The 13,634-nt window shown below is 45.6% G+C and overlaps 1 pseudogene; it reads left to right on the top strand.

Moving 5' to 3' along the window:
• Positions 1-13,634, top strand: part of LOC137562109 (zinc finger protein 208-like) — a 250,675-nt pseudogene that overhangs the window by 30,798 nt on the left and 206,243 nt on the right.

Here is a 13,634-nt window from a genome sequence, read left to right on the forward strand (position 1 = left end):
AATCCCTCTAGTCGTGATTATACATACTATTCACAAATACATAGATGTTATACGAGGATAGATTATATTTTTGTATCCCATGACTTGCTTTCAGCTTTAAGATCCGCTAAAATCGGCCCAATTACGGTATCAGACCATGCGCAGGTAACAGTGAGATTGGACTGGAGTGGAAGGGATAGAAGACCCATGATTTGGCGATTAAATGATGCACTACTAAAAAATAAAGAGGTGGTAGATAGGGTTAGGGAGGAGTTAAAGAATTATTTCTTGTGGAACTCCGGGGGCGAGGTGGCGGAACCGACAGTCTGGGAGGCCCATAAGTGCTATATAAGAGGGATACTGATCCAAGAGGGAGCGAGGAGGAAAAGAGAAAGAGAAAAGGAGATAGAGCAGACTCTAGAGAGGATAAAGGGATTAGAACAGCAACACAAAGGAAGGCAGGAGGAAGTAGTCCTGAGAGAGGTAATAAAGGAGAGGGAAAGATTAAAGGAATTATTGTTCCTTAAAGTTAAAAATACAGCCTTAAGGTGCAAGCGCACTTTTTATGAATATGGAAACAGATGTGGATCAATGCTAGCCAGAGCACTTAAGAAACAACAAAGAAGAAATTATATCCCTTGTATCAAGGATGCAGGTGCAAATATACATCATAAATTAGAAGAGATATCCCAGGTATTTGGAGAATATTATACTAAATTATATAACATAAGGGGTGAAGTAGATAGAGAGAAAGAGGGGGAAAGGAAAAGGAAAATAGGGGAGTATTTGGAACAAAGTGGCATGCCCAGGCTGTCGGAAGAAGAGGCCTCGTCCCTGTAGTTCCCAATTACAAGAGAGGAGGTGAAAAAAGCACTTGGGCAGTTACATAAGGGCAGGGCGCCAGGGCCAGACGGCCTAACTACAGATTATTATGGGTTATTTGAAGAACAATTAACGGGGCCCCTAGTGGAGATGTTTAATGTTAGATCAGGACCGAGGTTTTCGCCCCGTATGTTGGAGTCCCATATCACGGTACTGCACAAGGAAGATAAAGACCCGTTACAATGCCAAAGCTATAGGCCTATTGCGTTGCTAAATGTGGATATAAAGATATACGCAAAACTATTATATAATAGACTATCCCCGTACATGAAGGGATTGATACACACAGACCAGGTAGGATTTATGGAGGGCCGGGAGGCTAGGGATAATACGATCCGAACGCTGGACTTGATCCAGTGGGAGAGGGCTCACTCCAGCCCTGTGGTGCTGCTGTCAACAGATGCCGAGAAAGCATTTGACAGGGTGGAGTGGGCCTTCATAGAGGGGGTTTTGAGATATGTAGGGATACAAGAAGAGATGAAAAATATGATCATGGCCCTGTATGCACAACCGAATGGAAGAGTAAAGGCTAATGGAGTTCTGTCAGGCCCCTTCAATATAAGGAATGGGACTAGGCAGGGATGCCCCCTCTCGCCACTAATTTTCGCGCTTTCGCTGGAGCCATTCTTGTGTAGGGTGAGGGGGGACTCCAACATACGGGGCATAGGGGTGGGGAAAGGGGTGCATAAGGTGGCCGCGTACGCGGATGATATGTTGTTCTATGTTGTTGAACCCCATGTCACATTACCAAATCTGATTGAGGAATTTCGGGTCTACGGCTCCCTGTCAAATATGAAGATAAATATGGACAAAAGTGAGATGATAGGAGAAGGATTGGGGGAGGAACAACTGAATCAATTAAAAAAGAATTTCCCATTTAAGTGGCAAGAAAGGACCCTTAAGTATCTGGGGGTAAGAATAGCCTTCACCATAGAAGAACTGGTAGAATATAATTATACACCTATGTTAAGACAAATAAAACAGGACCTGACGAATTGGGACCGTCCACAATTCTCATGGTTCGGGAGGAATGCCATTATAAAAATGAATATACTACCCCGGTTGCTGTACGTTTTCCAGACTCTCCCGATACCGATTTCCCCCTCCTTTTTTGGGACACTTAGAAGTATAGTGGGGAAATTCTTGGGAAGGGGGCAGAAAATGAGAGTAAACTACAGGGTACAGACAACGGAGCGGGCCAAGGGGGGACTTTCAGTGCCCAACTTTAAAAAATACTACGAGGCTGCGACCCTGGTGAGAATAGTGGACTGGCATAAGCATATGGAGGATAAAGAATGGGTGAAGTTGGAGGAAGAGATGGTGGGGAGCCCAATCAAGAATATACCATGGTCCGCAGAAAGAAAGGGGGAAATAGAAATGGGAATGGGCATGCTACTAATAAGACATACACTGAGGGTCTTTTTCAGAAATAGGGGGAGGGCAGTGATCTCTCCGTGGCCTACACCCATGATCCCAGTCCTAGGAAACAAGAACTTCCCATTGGGGATAAGACTATGGAAATACTGGGGAATGGAAAAAGAGGTAGAATTGAGAGCCTGTGACTTAGTGAGGGAGGGGGAGTGGGTAGAGCTACAGGAAATAAGAGAACAGAAAAAGAATAAGAAAATAGATGAATGGAGTTATCTCCAATGTAAATTCTTTTTGGCATGCTGTGGCCCAAAAAGTGCCATGAGCAGAGCATTAACACCATTTGAAGAACTCTGTGGGCGGAGAGACACGAGGGGGGGAACACTTTCCAAAATATATGCCTTGCTAAACGAAACGGAAGACCCAACAGCTGAAATAAGATCAAAGTGGGAGAAAGATCTCGGGAGGCAATTCACGGAGAGACAGTGGCAGAGGGTGCTAGAACTATCGAGTAAATCTTCAATCTCCACAAGTGGACAGGAGGCAGGGTATAAAATATTTGTAAGGTGGCATTATACCCCAGTGAGATTGAACAGAATGTTTCCAGGGGCATCGGCAATGTGCTGGAGATGCGGGGAGGAAAGAGGGGATTTTATGCACATTTTTTGGGGGTGCAAATTGATAGAACCATACTGGGCCCAGGTAAGAAATCATATAGAGCTTATTGAAGGGACTAGGCCACCGGGAGATCCTGCTTTCTATTTGATACATTGTAATGACTGGCCCCGGAAAAGATACGACAAGTCCTTAATGAGATTTTTGGTAAATGCTGCACGGATCTTGGTAGCAAGGCACTGGAAGTCCACCCAGCCTCCCTCAATAGAAGAATGGATGAGAGAACTGGAACGGGTGTGTAAAATGGAGGAATTGACGAATTATATCCAGGAAAGAGGGGAGGTATATGAAGAAAGGTGGAAAAAATGGGGGGAATTTAAACATACACAGGCTTACAAATTGTCATAAATAGAAAGCTGAGCGAGTGAGGTATCCCATAGACGTTCAGTGACAATGTATAGGAGTAGGTGAAGGTGGGAAAAGAAATTTTTTTCTTTTTTTTTTTTTTTTTCCTTTAGGGGGGTGACCCAGGGGGGGGGGGGGGGTGGGGTAAGAATGAATGAGAGTGGATAGATTGGGTTAAGTTGGGGAAGGGTAATAGTAATAAAATCAAGGGGATCCTATAGGGAGGGGACGTGGAGAGGGAAGGAGTAAATAGCCCTCAAGGGGGAAATTCTCTGGAAAAGGCCTGAAATTGAGCTTTATGATAGACACCCCGGTTCCCGATGGCTGGAACCCAACTACCAGTGTAAAGTTTTATATGTAGGTGATGTATATGTAAGTTTTGTATATGGAAAATTGTATAACTTTGAAAATGGAAAAATAAAGATAATTAAAAAAAAAAAAAAAGAAGAGACCAGCCATTGGTGAGACTGACAAAGCAAAGCAGAGGCACAGACAAGAGAGCACTACTGAAAAACTAAAGTAAGGAAGAGAAAGGGAGCTGCAGACATAACAGGAGAGGAGAGTGACAAAGTACATAACAAAAACAGACGTTTCGTACTTTGCCTAAAATGGTCAGGCATTCTATAGAATGTATCATATATATATATCTTACTATACTGTCAGAACTTCTCATAATAGTGTAAAAATAACATGTAATTATTTAATTGCAGGTGCGATAAAAAGCTGAATTCCTGCTCTACTCTAAAAATATCTGACAATAAAGTGGATCTCCAGCAGCACATGATGAGTCACAGAGGAGACAAGCCGCATCGCTGCTCAGAGTGTGAGAAAAGCTTCACTCGTCCATCACATCTTATTAGACACCAGAGGAGTCACACCGGGGAGAAGCCATTTTCTTGTCCTGAATGTGAGAAATGTTTTAATTTGAAATCAAACTTGAAAAAACATCAGAGGATTCATACTGGAGAGAAACCTTTTTCCTGCTCTGAATGTCAGAAATGCTTTACTGTGAAATTACACCTCATAGCACACCAGGGGATTCATACTGGAGAGAGGAATTATTTGTGTTCAGAATGTGACAAATCTTTCACTCAAATGTCAAACCTTATACAACACCAGAAGATTCATACAGGAGAGAAGCCATTTTCTTGTCCTGAATGTGAGAAATGTTTTACTGTGAAATCAAACTTGAAAGCTCATCAGAAGATTCATACTGGAGAGAAACCTTTTTCCTGCTCTGAATGTCAGAAATGCTTTACTGTGAAATCACACCTCATAGCACACCAGAGGATTCATACTGGAGAGAGGAATTATTTGTGCTCAGAATGTGACAGATCTTTTACTCAAATGTCAGACCATATACAACACCAGAAGATCCATACAGGAGAGAAGCAATTTTCCTGCTCTGAATGCCAGAAATGTTTTACCAGTGAATCAACCCTCATAGCTCACCAGAGGATTCACACTGGAGAGAAGCCATTTTCTTGCTCTGAATGTGAGAAGTCCTTCAGAACTCAAAAAGTCTTCAACTTTCATATCCGGATTCACACAGGAGAAAAACCATATAAATGTACAGAATGTGACAAATGCTTCACACAGAAGGCACATCTTACTCAGCATCAGAGAACTCACACAGGAGAAAAGCCATTTAGTTGCTCAGAATGTGACAAGAGCTTCTCACACCAGTCATCTCTGAGGAGACATCAGAAGATACATGAGCGAGTGGATGTGAGCCTGTAAACTAACTTTAATTAAAAGTTTCTTTTAAATATGCATTTCAGAAGCTTATATAGCGTCAGAGACCATGTATAGTATACACAGAAAGTAAATGTTTTTTGGTGATTTATTACAAAAAACTGCAGATGAGGTGAACTTTGATCAGCTAGTACAGTGGTTCTCAAACTTTTCCGGGTCAAGGCACCCTTGATGACTCTGAAATTTTTTCAAGGCACCCCTTAGCAAAAATAATTATGGTTGCCATATTTTGCATTAAATATTGCCAAACTACTGTATATGTATTACAAACACCATATGAAATATTCCCCCTCTAGTTACATAGCATCCCAGTTAGGCAGGCAGTGTCCCCCCTTAAGGTAGGTAATGAAAAGCTTAAGTTAGGAAATGTCCCCCTTTAGATAGGCTTTATCCATATTACACCTCTAGTGGTCCCCTTTAGTGTCCCCCTTTGTCCCTACTAGGTGGTCAGTGTTCCCCTTTAGTTAGGCAACATACCTCTTTAGGTAGGCAGTAGCCCCATTTAGATGGGCAACAACCCCTTTTAGGCAGACAATTACCTCCTTTTAACACCCCTGCCTTTCTTTAGGAAAGCAACATACCCTCCAGACTGATTTATGTTTGCAAGTTAAAGGAGGACTCTGCCTTATTATGCTTAGGGATTTATGGAAGGGTCTCTGAGTAATCATGTTTGATGATTTAGAGGGGAGAGTCCTGCCTTAAATCCCCAAGCATAATAAGGCAGACTATCCCCTAAATTCATAGATAAAATTATGCAGCACTTCCCCTTTCAAATACCAAAAATAATGAGGTATAGTTCCTCAAACATACTTAGGAGTTCCCCTCTAAGAAATGCACTGAGGGTGCTGGAGAGAAAAGAGCAGGGTGAGGGTGCTAGGAGCAGAGTGGAGCAGAGTGTGAGGGTGCTAGGAGCAATGTGAGGGGTGCTAGGAGCAGAGTGTGAGGGGTGCTAGGAGCAGGGTGAGGGGTGCTAGGAGCAGAGTGAGGGGTGCTAGGAGCAGAGTGTGAGGGTGCTAGTAGCAGAGTGTGAGGGTGCTAGGAGCAGAGTGTGAGGGTGTTAGGAGCAGAGTGTGAGGGTGCTAGGAGCAGAGTGAGGGGTGCTAGGAGCAGAGTGTGAGGGTGCTAGGAGCAGAGTGTGAGGGTGCTAGGAGCAGAGTGGAGCAGAGTGTGAGGGTGCTAGGAGCAGAGTGGAGCAGAGTGTGAGGGTGCTAGGAGCAGAGTGTGAGGGTGCTAGGAGCAGAGTGAGGGATGCTAGGAGCAGATTGTGAGGGTGCTAGGAGCAGAGTGGAGCAGAGTGTGAGGGTGCTAGGAGCAGAGTGTGAGGGTGCTAGGAGCAGGGTGAGGGGTGCTAGGAGCAGAGTGTGAGGGTGCTAGGAGCAGAGTGGAGCAGAGTGTGAGGGTGCTAGGAGCAGAGTGTGAGGGTGCTAGGAGCAGGGTGAGGGGTGCTAGGAGCAGATTGTGAGGGTGCGTGGAGCAGAGTGTGAGGGTGCTAGGAGCAGAGTGGAGCAGAGTGTGAGGGTGCTAGGAGCAGAGTGGAGCAGAGTGTGAGGGTGCTAGGAGCAGGGTGAGGGTTGCTAGGAGCAGAGTGTGAGGGTGCTAGGAGCAGGGTGAGGGGTGCTAGGAGCAGATTGTGAGGGTGCGTGGAGCAGAGTGTGAGGGTGCTAGGAGCAGAGTGGAGCAGAGTGTGAGGGTGCTAGGAGCAGAGTGGTGCAGAGTGCGAGGGTGCTAGGAGCAGAGTGTGAGGGTGCTAGGAGCAGAGTGAGGGGTGCTAGGAGCAGATTGTGAGGGTGCTAGGAGCAGAGTGGAGCAGAGTGTGAGGGTGCTAGGAGCAGAGTGTGAGGGTGCTAGGAGCAGGGTGAGGGGTGCTAGGAGCAGATTGTGAGGGTGCGTGGAGCAGAGTGTGAGGGTGCTAGGAGCAGAGTGGAGCAGAGTGTGAGGGTGCTAGGAGCAGAGTGGAGCAGAGTGTGAGGGTGCTAGGAGCAGGGTGAGGGTTGCTAGGAGCAGATTGTGAGGGTGCTAGGAGCAGAGTGGAGCAGAGTGTGAGGGTGCTAGGAGCAGAGTGGAGCAGAGTGTGAGGGTGCTAGAAACAGGGTGAGGGTTGCTAGGAGCATATTGTGAGGGTGCTAGGAGCAGAGTGGAGCAGAGTGTGAGGGTGCTAGGAGCAGAGTGGAGCAGAGTGTGAGGGTGCTAGGAGCAGAGTGTGAGGGTGCTAGGAGCAGGGTGAGGGGTGCTAGGAGCAGATTGTGAGGGTGCGTGGAGCAGAGTGTGAGGGTGCTAGGAGCAGAGTGGAGCAGAGTGTGAGGGTGCTAGGAGCAGAGTGGAGCAGAGTGTGAGGGTGCTAGGAGCAGGGTGAGGGTTGCTAGGAGCAGATTGTGAGGGTGCTAGGAGCAGAGTGGAGCAGAGTGTGAGGGTGCTAGGAGCAGAGTGGAGCAGAGTGTGAGGGTGCTAGAAACAGGGTGAGGGTTGCTAGGAGCATATTGTGAGGGTGCTAGGAGCAGAGTGGAGCAGAGTGTGAGGGTGCTAGGAGCAGAGTGGAGCAGAGTGTGAGGGTGCTAGGAGCAGAGTGTGAGGGTGCTAGGAACAGGGTGAGGGGTGCTAGGAGCAGATTGTGAGGGTGCGTGGAGCAGAGTGTGAGGGTGCTAGGAGCAGAGTGGAGCAGAGTGTGAGGGTGCTAGAAACAGGGTGAGGGTTGCTAGGAGCAGATTGTGAGGGTGCTAGGAGCAGAGTGGAGCAGAGTGTGAGGGTGCTAGGAGCAGAGTGGAGCAGAGTGTGAGGGTGCTAGAAGCAGGGTGAGGGTTGCTAGGAGCAGATTGTGAGGGTGCTAGGAGCAGAGTGGAGCAGAGTGTGAGGGTGCTAGGAGCAGAGTGGAGCAGAGTGCGAGGGTGCTAGGAGCAGAGCAGCAGGCAGAAATTGTGTTGTACTGAGGACGTGGGGGGGAGGGCAGACAGCGTGGGCTGACAGTAAGGAGAAGGCATTATCTCACTTGTCACACATATTCTACGTTGCACATGCTTTGTCTCTGCAGTCCCTGGCCTGGTGAAGATCCTCTCTCTATTCCAATTCGTACACTCCCGCCTCGCATCACTAGCTGTTCTCCGTGGGGAGGCGGGGCTACTCGGATAGCCAGGCAATGTCGATTAATCCTCTCCCCCTTGCCTCCCACTGTGCTGTCAAACAAAGTACAGGGGGCGGGGTAGGGATCCTCTCTCGCTAGCTCTGCAAGCAGACACAGCCAGCCTGCATCTGTGATAGCACAATGCAGAGCAGGACTTTGAAGTACTGCAGAAGATTAGAACAGTACTGGGAGGGCAGCTGCGGCACCCCTGGGATGAGTTCACGGCGCACCAGGGTGCCGCGGCACCAGTTTGAGAACTTCTGAGCTAGTACACTAAAACCTAACTGATTTCCTAATATACTTTTACATTTTTGCGCAATAGACAGTAATTCTATAAGGATATCCATCTAATCACTGTTTTATTTACTCTTAAAGGACCTTTATCATTAAAAAAAAAAAAAAATGAAATCCATGTGTATGCATATTTTTTTCAAAGTGTAAAATACGTTTAGAAATCTTTTTTCCTGCCACTGTAACTTGCAGTAGTTTGTAAAAATCTAACAGATCTGATAGAGGATCCATCTCCTCATAAGGGAATCTTATGTTTTTCAAAAGCACTAACTGGATGGCAGGTGCTCAGGTAGGGAGGCTGGTCAGCATCTATGCGTATCTCCTTTCCAGCAAATGCTTTTGTAAGGAATAAAAGAGATAGTGAGAATCCCACATGAGGAGGCGAAATAGTTCAAAACTTGTCAGATTTATATTACCTACTGTTAGCGATAGCTATTGTACTTCTAATAAGTTTTTTTTTTCGCTGCGATAGTGGTCCTTTAACCTCCCTGGCATTCAGTTTCTGGTGCATTTCTGTGCATAAAGTGATCCAATTTATTTTCATAACCCCTTCTGTCCCCTTCTGTCTCCAGTGTGTCCCCTTCTGTCTCCAGTGTGTCCCCTTATGTCTCCCATGTATCCTCCTCTGCCCCCCTGTTTATCCTTCAACTCCCCCCCCCAAGGTGTACTATGCAGAGCAGCAGCTTGACTCACCTAATCAAAAGCTTCACCTGCAATCTGCTGAAGCCGGCACTAGAGGTGCAGTGAAGGAAAGGAGAGGTCTGTGATTGCCAATGGAGCCGTTGATTAGGTGAGCCATGTTGCTGCTTCTCATAGTACACAGGAGGACACACGGGGGGAAGGTGGAGGGTAAATTCAGGTGGGCAGAGGAGGACAAACCAGGGCAGAGGAGGGCTCCTGGGTGGTATGCCTGGCACTGCACCGGGTATACCACTTTCAGCCCATTTTTCTTGCCCTGCACAGAGTCAGGCATCTCGCCCAGGAGGTTAAGTTTATGATCTGTAAATGTATCTTACAATCGGTTACTTTGCATTCATTGAACGTGATTATCTATGATTTCTATATGTGCACAGAGGTGTGTTGTTTAAGAAAATGATCTCAATTTAAAGTTGATTTCTTTTCGTCTTTATCTGCTTATTGATTGATGTGTTAATGTGTTTCAAGTTTAATTCAATAAAACCTGAAATTTCTTTAGTATTTTGCTTTGCTGAAAATATTGTTTGCATTGTTATTCTATGAAGTGGGCCTTTAGACTGATTACCAAAGCAATTAAAAAATACCAAAACAGGGCTTACCAAACTGGTTTATCCCATATATTCAATCAACAGAGCATACAAAAATGTTTTGAGACAGAAGACTGAGCATCTGAGGAAGGGAGAGCGGCCCAAACCCTTCTGGCAGTCTTCCTGTACATTCTTGTGATTGAATAATTGTGATAGCTCCAGTTTTTTGTTTTTTCACTGGTATATCTGGGTGTGATGGTACAAGGGCACTGCTTGGCCCAGGAGAATCAAGCAGGTGCTCACCCACAGCAGGTGAAGAAGGTCATTTTGGTGCCCGCACTGCCCCGCGCAGCACCTAACCTGGGCACCACCATAGACATAATGTTATTATGCAAGGGTAATACAGGGATCTGGGAATCACTGCATCTCAAATTACTTCTCCCTCCGAGTTGCTACGACTCAGAGGAGGAATAGTAATGACCACGGCCTGGAATTTGTGCAGTAGCAGGGTGCTCTGAGAAGACTTGGTGATGGTGAAACGCCATGTATGCCACAGCAGAGGCCTCCTATGCTGCCAGGGCTGCCCTGTTTGGTATTTGGGTGGTGAGGTACAGGAGCATTGCTTGGCCACACCCACAGCAGGGGCCTCCCGTGCTGCCTCCTGCCAGGGCTTCCCTGTCTGTTACTTGTATGGCTGCTGCTGCTGCCTCCCCTTCATTCATACACAGACCTCAGATCAGTGGTAATGTAAACAGGAAAGAGTGTCACAGTGACCACTGCAGTTGTGGAAGTGAGGTCATTGCTCATTTCCTGCATTTGAAGTATGCTACATGGTTACTTTGTGCTGATCTGCAGGTCTTCAAGTGTTGGCGATAGACAGATTTCAGGAAGCTAGATACACCCACTTACCCAGTGACACCAATGCCCTATATGGGGGGGGGGGGGGGGGGTTGCTGGAAAGACACCTTGGGCTACCTATACTGGGAGTGGCTATATAAACTTCAGAGACACCTTGTTTAAGTATACTGGAGGCTACTGTCTTTGCTGGGGGTTCAATTTTGACTACCTACCTATACTGAAGGGGAGGGGGCACCTTTGACTGCCTATTATTAAAGGAGAAGGGCCTCTGACTAGCAGGGGGAGGAGGGCCATATATTGTTTGCTACTATATGATGTGTCCATGTTCCAGGTGCATCTTGTAGACGTTCTCCCTAAATTATTGTGTCTTCCTGTGTCCCCTATGTGTCCTCCCGTGTCCCCATGTGTCTTCTTCTGTCCCTATGTGTCCCATTCTGTCCCCAGTGTGTCCCTTTCTGTACCAGAGTGACCTCTTCTGTTCCCAGTGTGTCCCATTTGTCTCCAACTCTCCTTGTGTCTCCACTCTCCCTCCCCCCATCTCCGCTCTTCCCCGTGTCTCTGCTCCCCTGTATATAATTACCTCTGTCGGTGATCACAGACTTCTTTTCTCCTTCACAGCTCCACTAACGATGGCTTCTTCTGATAAAGCGATCAGCAGAAGCCAACACTGGGGGAGCTGTGCAGGTCTGCGATCACAGAGGGAGCCATGGATTAGGTGAGACACGCTCCTGACACTGCTAATTATATACGGGGAGTGGAGACACGGAGAGATAGAGACACACGGGGGGGGGGGGGGCATTACAGGGAGTCCATGATGTTGCGGCGGGTCGGTGGTCCCTATCGGCAGGCGTTCCATAGGATGGTGTTTCCCTGAATTTGGCATATAAGAAGCAGGGGGAGAAAAAGTGTGTCTTATATGCTGAAAAATACGGTACATGTGTGTGAAAAATATTTTATTGGCATACTAACAAAACATGAATCGCAACACATTGGTCATGTAAAGGCGTTACAATTTGGTTCCATGCCTTTTGAAAAATAAACAGTTCATTACATTTTTGTATAGCTGTAGTTAGTGTAGGTTATCATAACAGACAATTTGTGTCTATAATGAGTAAAATAAAAAAATACAAATATAACTATAACAGTAACCTCCACAGCGTTATCAGACTCATCATACATGCTCATGATATATTGACTATGCACCCAGTTCTTCATTTTGACTCCTAGAACATCAAGAAACAGCACTTATCAGTTTTTCTAATCTGGCTAAGCTTTAAGACTCATTTTAAACATATCATAACCAGAGCCGGGACAAGGTCCTCCAGCACCCAAGGCTGAGACACCAAAGTGCGCCCCCCATCCCCCCCACCCCAGCCGTCACACACTGATTGCTATTAGACTAAGAGGCGCCACAGGGCCTACAACCTCCCCAACACCTTATCTAGTTATCTGGCTTGCAGTCACTGCCATGTATCCCTTTTTCTTATTTCTCTCTGCTTCAAACACAATTAGGAATGACATCTGAATGAATTCTGCGCCCCCTCCTACACTGCGCCCTGAGGCTGGAGCCTCTCCAGCCTATGCCTCGGCCCGGCCCTGATCATAACCACCGTTCCCCTCCTATAAGAAAAGTATTGGCTGTTCCTTGTGAGAGAGAAAATTGTTTTTTCGTGTTCACAGCTTGTATTCATTATTTGAATCACTTCTGAAATAGTCAATGTTGTTTTAACCTTCCATTTTCTGGAAATAGATATTTTAGCTGCGGCATAATTGTATAGTTACATTTTGGGAGTGCAATGGAAGGAAAGGCACACCTATATTAACCTCCCTGGCGGTCTATTAGAAACCGCCAGGGGGCAGCGCAGCACTATTTTACATTTTTTTTTTAAATCATGTATATTTATTATTTATAATGATTTATTAGTAATGTATATTGATATTGGCATACTGATGTAACTATAGTGTATAGCACATACATGTGAAAGTCTGACCCGTCGCCCAAATGTGGCCCTCAGAACCATTAAATGTGTCCATCAAGTGGTTTTTATGCTTGCCATTATGTTTGGCCCTCTCTAGTCCACCTGGGAAGCTATTATGAATGAAAGCCTTTTATAAGATACCTTTGACGTCACTTTCTTAAATCTACTTGAAAGATCGTTGGTTTGATGACGCAACTTCGTTTTTTCTATTGGCCATTAACATTGACGTTTCTTCCATTTTCCTTAACGAATACATCATTTGGAATATGTAGATTGCCACGTCACTTCCATATCATTAGTTCGCTAATTATCGTATTGTTTTCACCTTTTCATCAACCTTTTCACAACCATTTTATGAATCCTCATTAAACAATCGTTCGTTGTTCGGCATGAACGATCATTGTCGTATGTGTGTACATAGCTTAAGGCTTAGCTGTTCCAGAAATGTAAATCTACCTGTTACTTTGCATGAGCTATACATAAATTAAATGCAGAGTGTTCTATTTTCAATTTCCAGAAAATGTTTGCCAAAGTATCTAGTATTTTTGTGTTTTTGTGTTTATCACAAAAACACAAAAAAATAGTTAGATAACCGTACAAAAAAGCCTGAGAGTTCAGAAAATGATCTTTTTAAATGCACATTTTTTACCATGAAAAAATCAATATTTTTTTTCCCCAAAAATTTGCAAAAAATGCAAAAAAAACTCCCCAAAATTTATTTTTGATTGCATTTTTGCTAAAAAAACAAACAAATTTAACCCAATGTTTGCAAAAATTAATGCGAAAAAGAATATTGATATTTTCACTCATCAATGATGGCATTAGACACAGCTTTCCAGTGGGGAAAAGAGGAGGAGTTTGTAGCTCTTAGTTTGTAGCTCTTAGTTTGTAGCCGGGCGGATCGCTGGTAACCAGTCTTATCACCCGAACGATAGTCTGTACACACGTCGGATTTGACGCGGAAACGTCCAAACGACGTAACGTTCAAACGACGGGTCGTTCGCTAAAATCCGACGTGTGTATGGGCCTTTAAGGTCCGTACACACGCCGGACTGCAGGCAACGACGGGTCCGTCGTCACCTCCTGCTGGGTGGGCGTTCCAGCGACAGTCCGGCGTGTGTACAGTCTGTGGGCGGACTGATACGGCTGTTTCTGAGCGATCCA

The sequence above is a fragment of the Hyperolius riggenbachi genome, chromosome 3 (assembly GCF_040937935.1).
Source record: "Hyperolius riggenbachi isolate aHypRig1 chromosome 3, aHypRig1.pri, whole genome shotgun sequence".
In the NCBI taxonomy this organism is placed as follows: Eukaryota; Metazoa; Chordata; class Amphibia; order Anura; family Hyperoliidae; genus Hyperolius; species Hyperolius riggenbachi.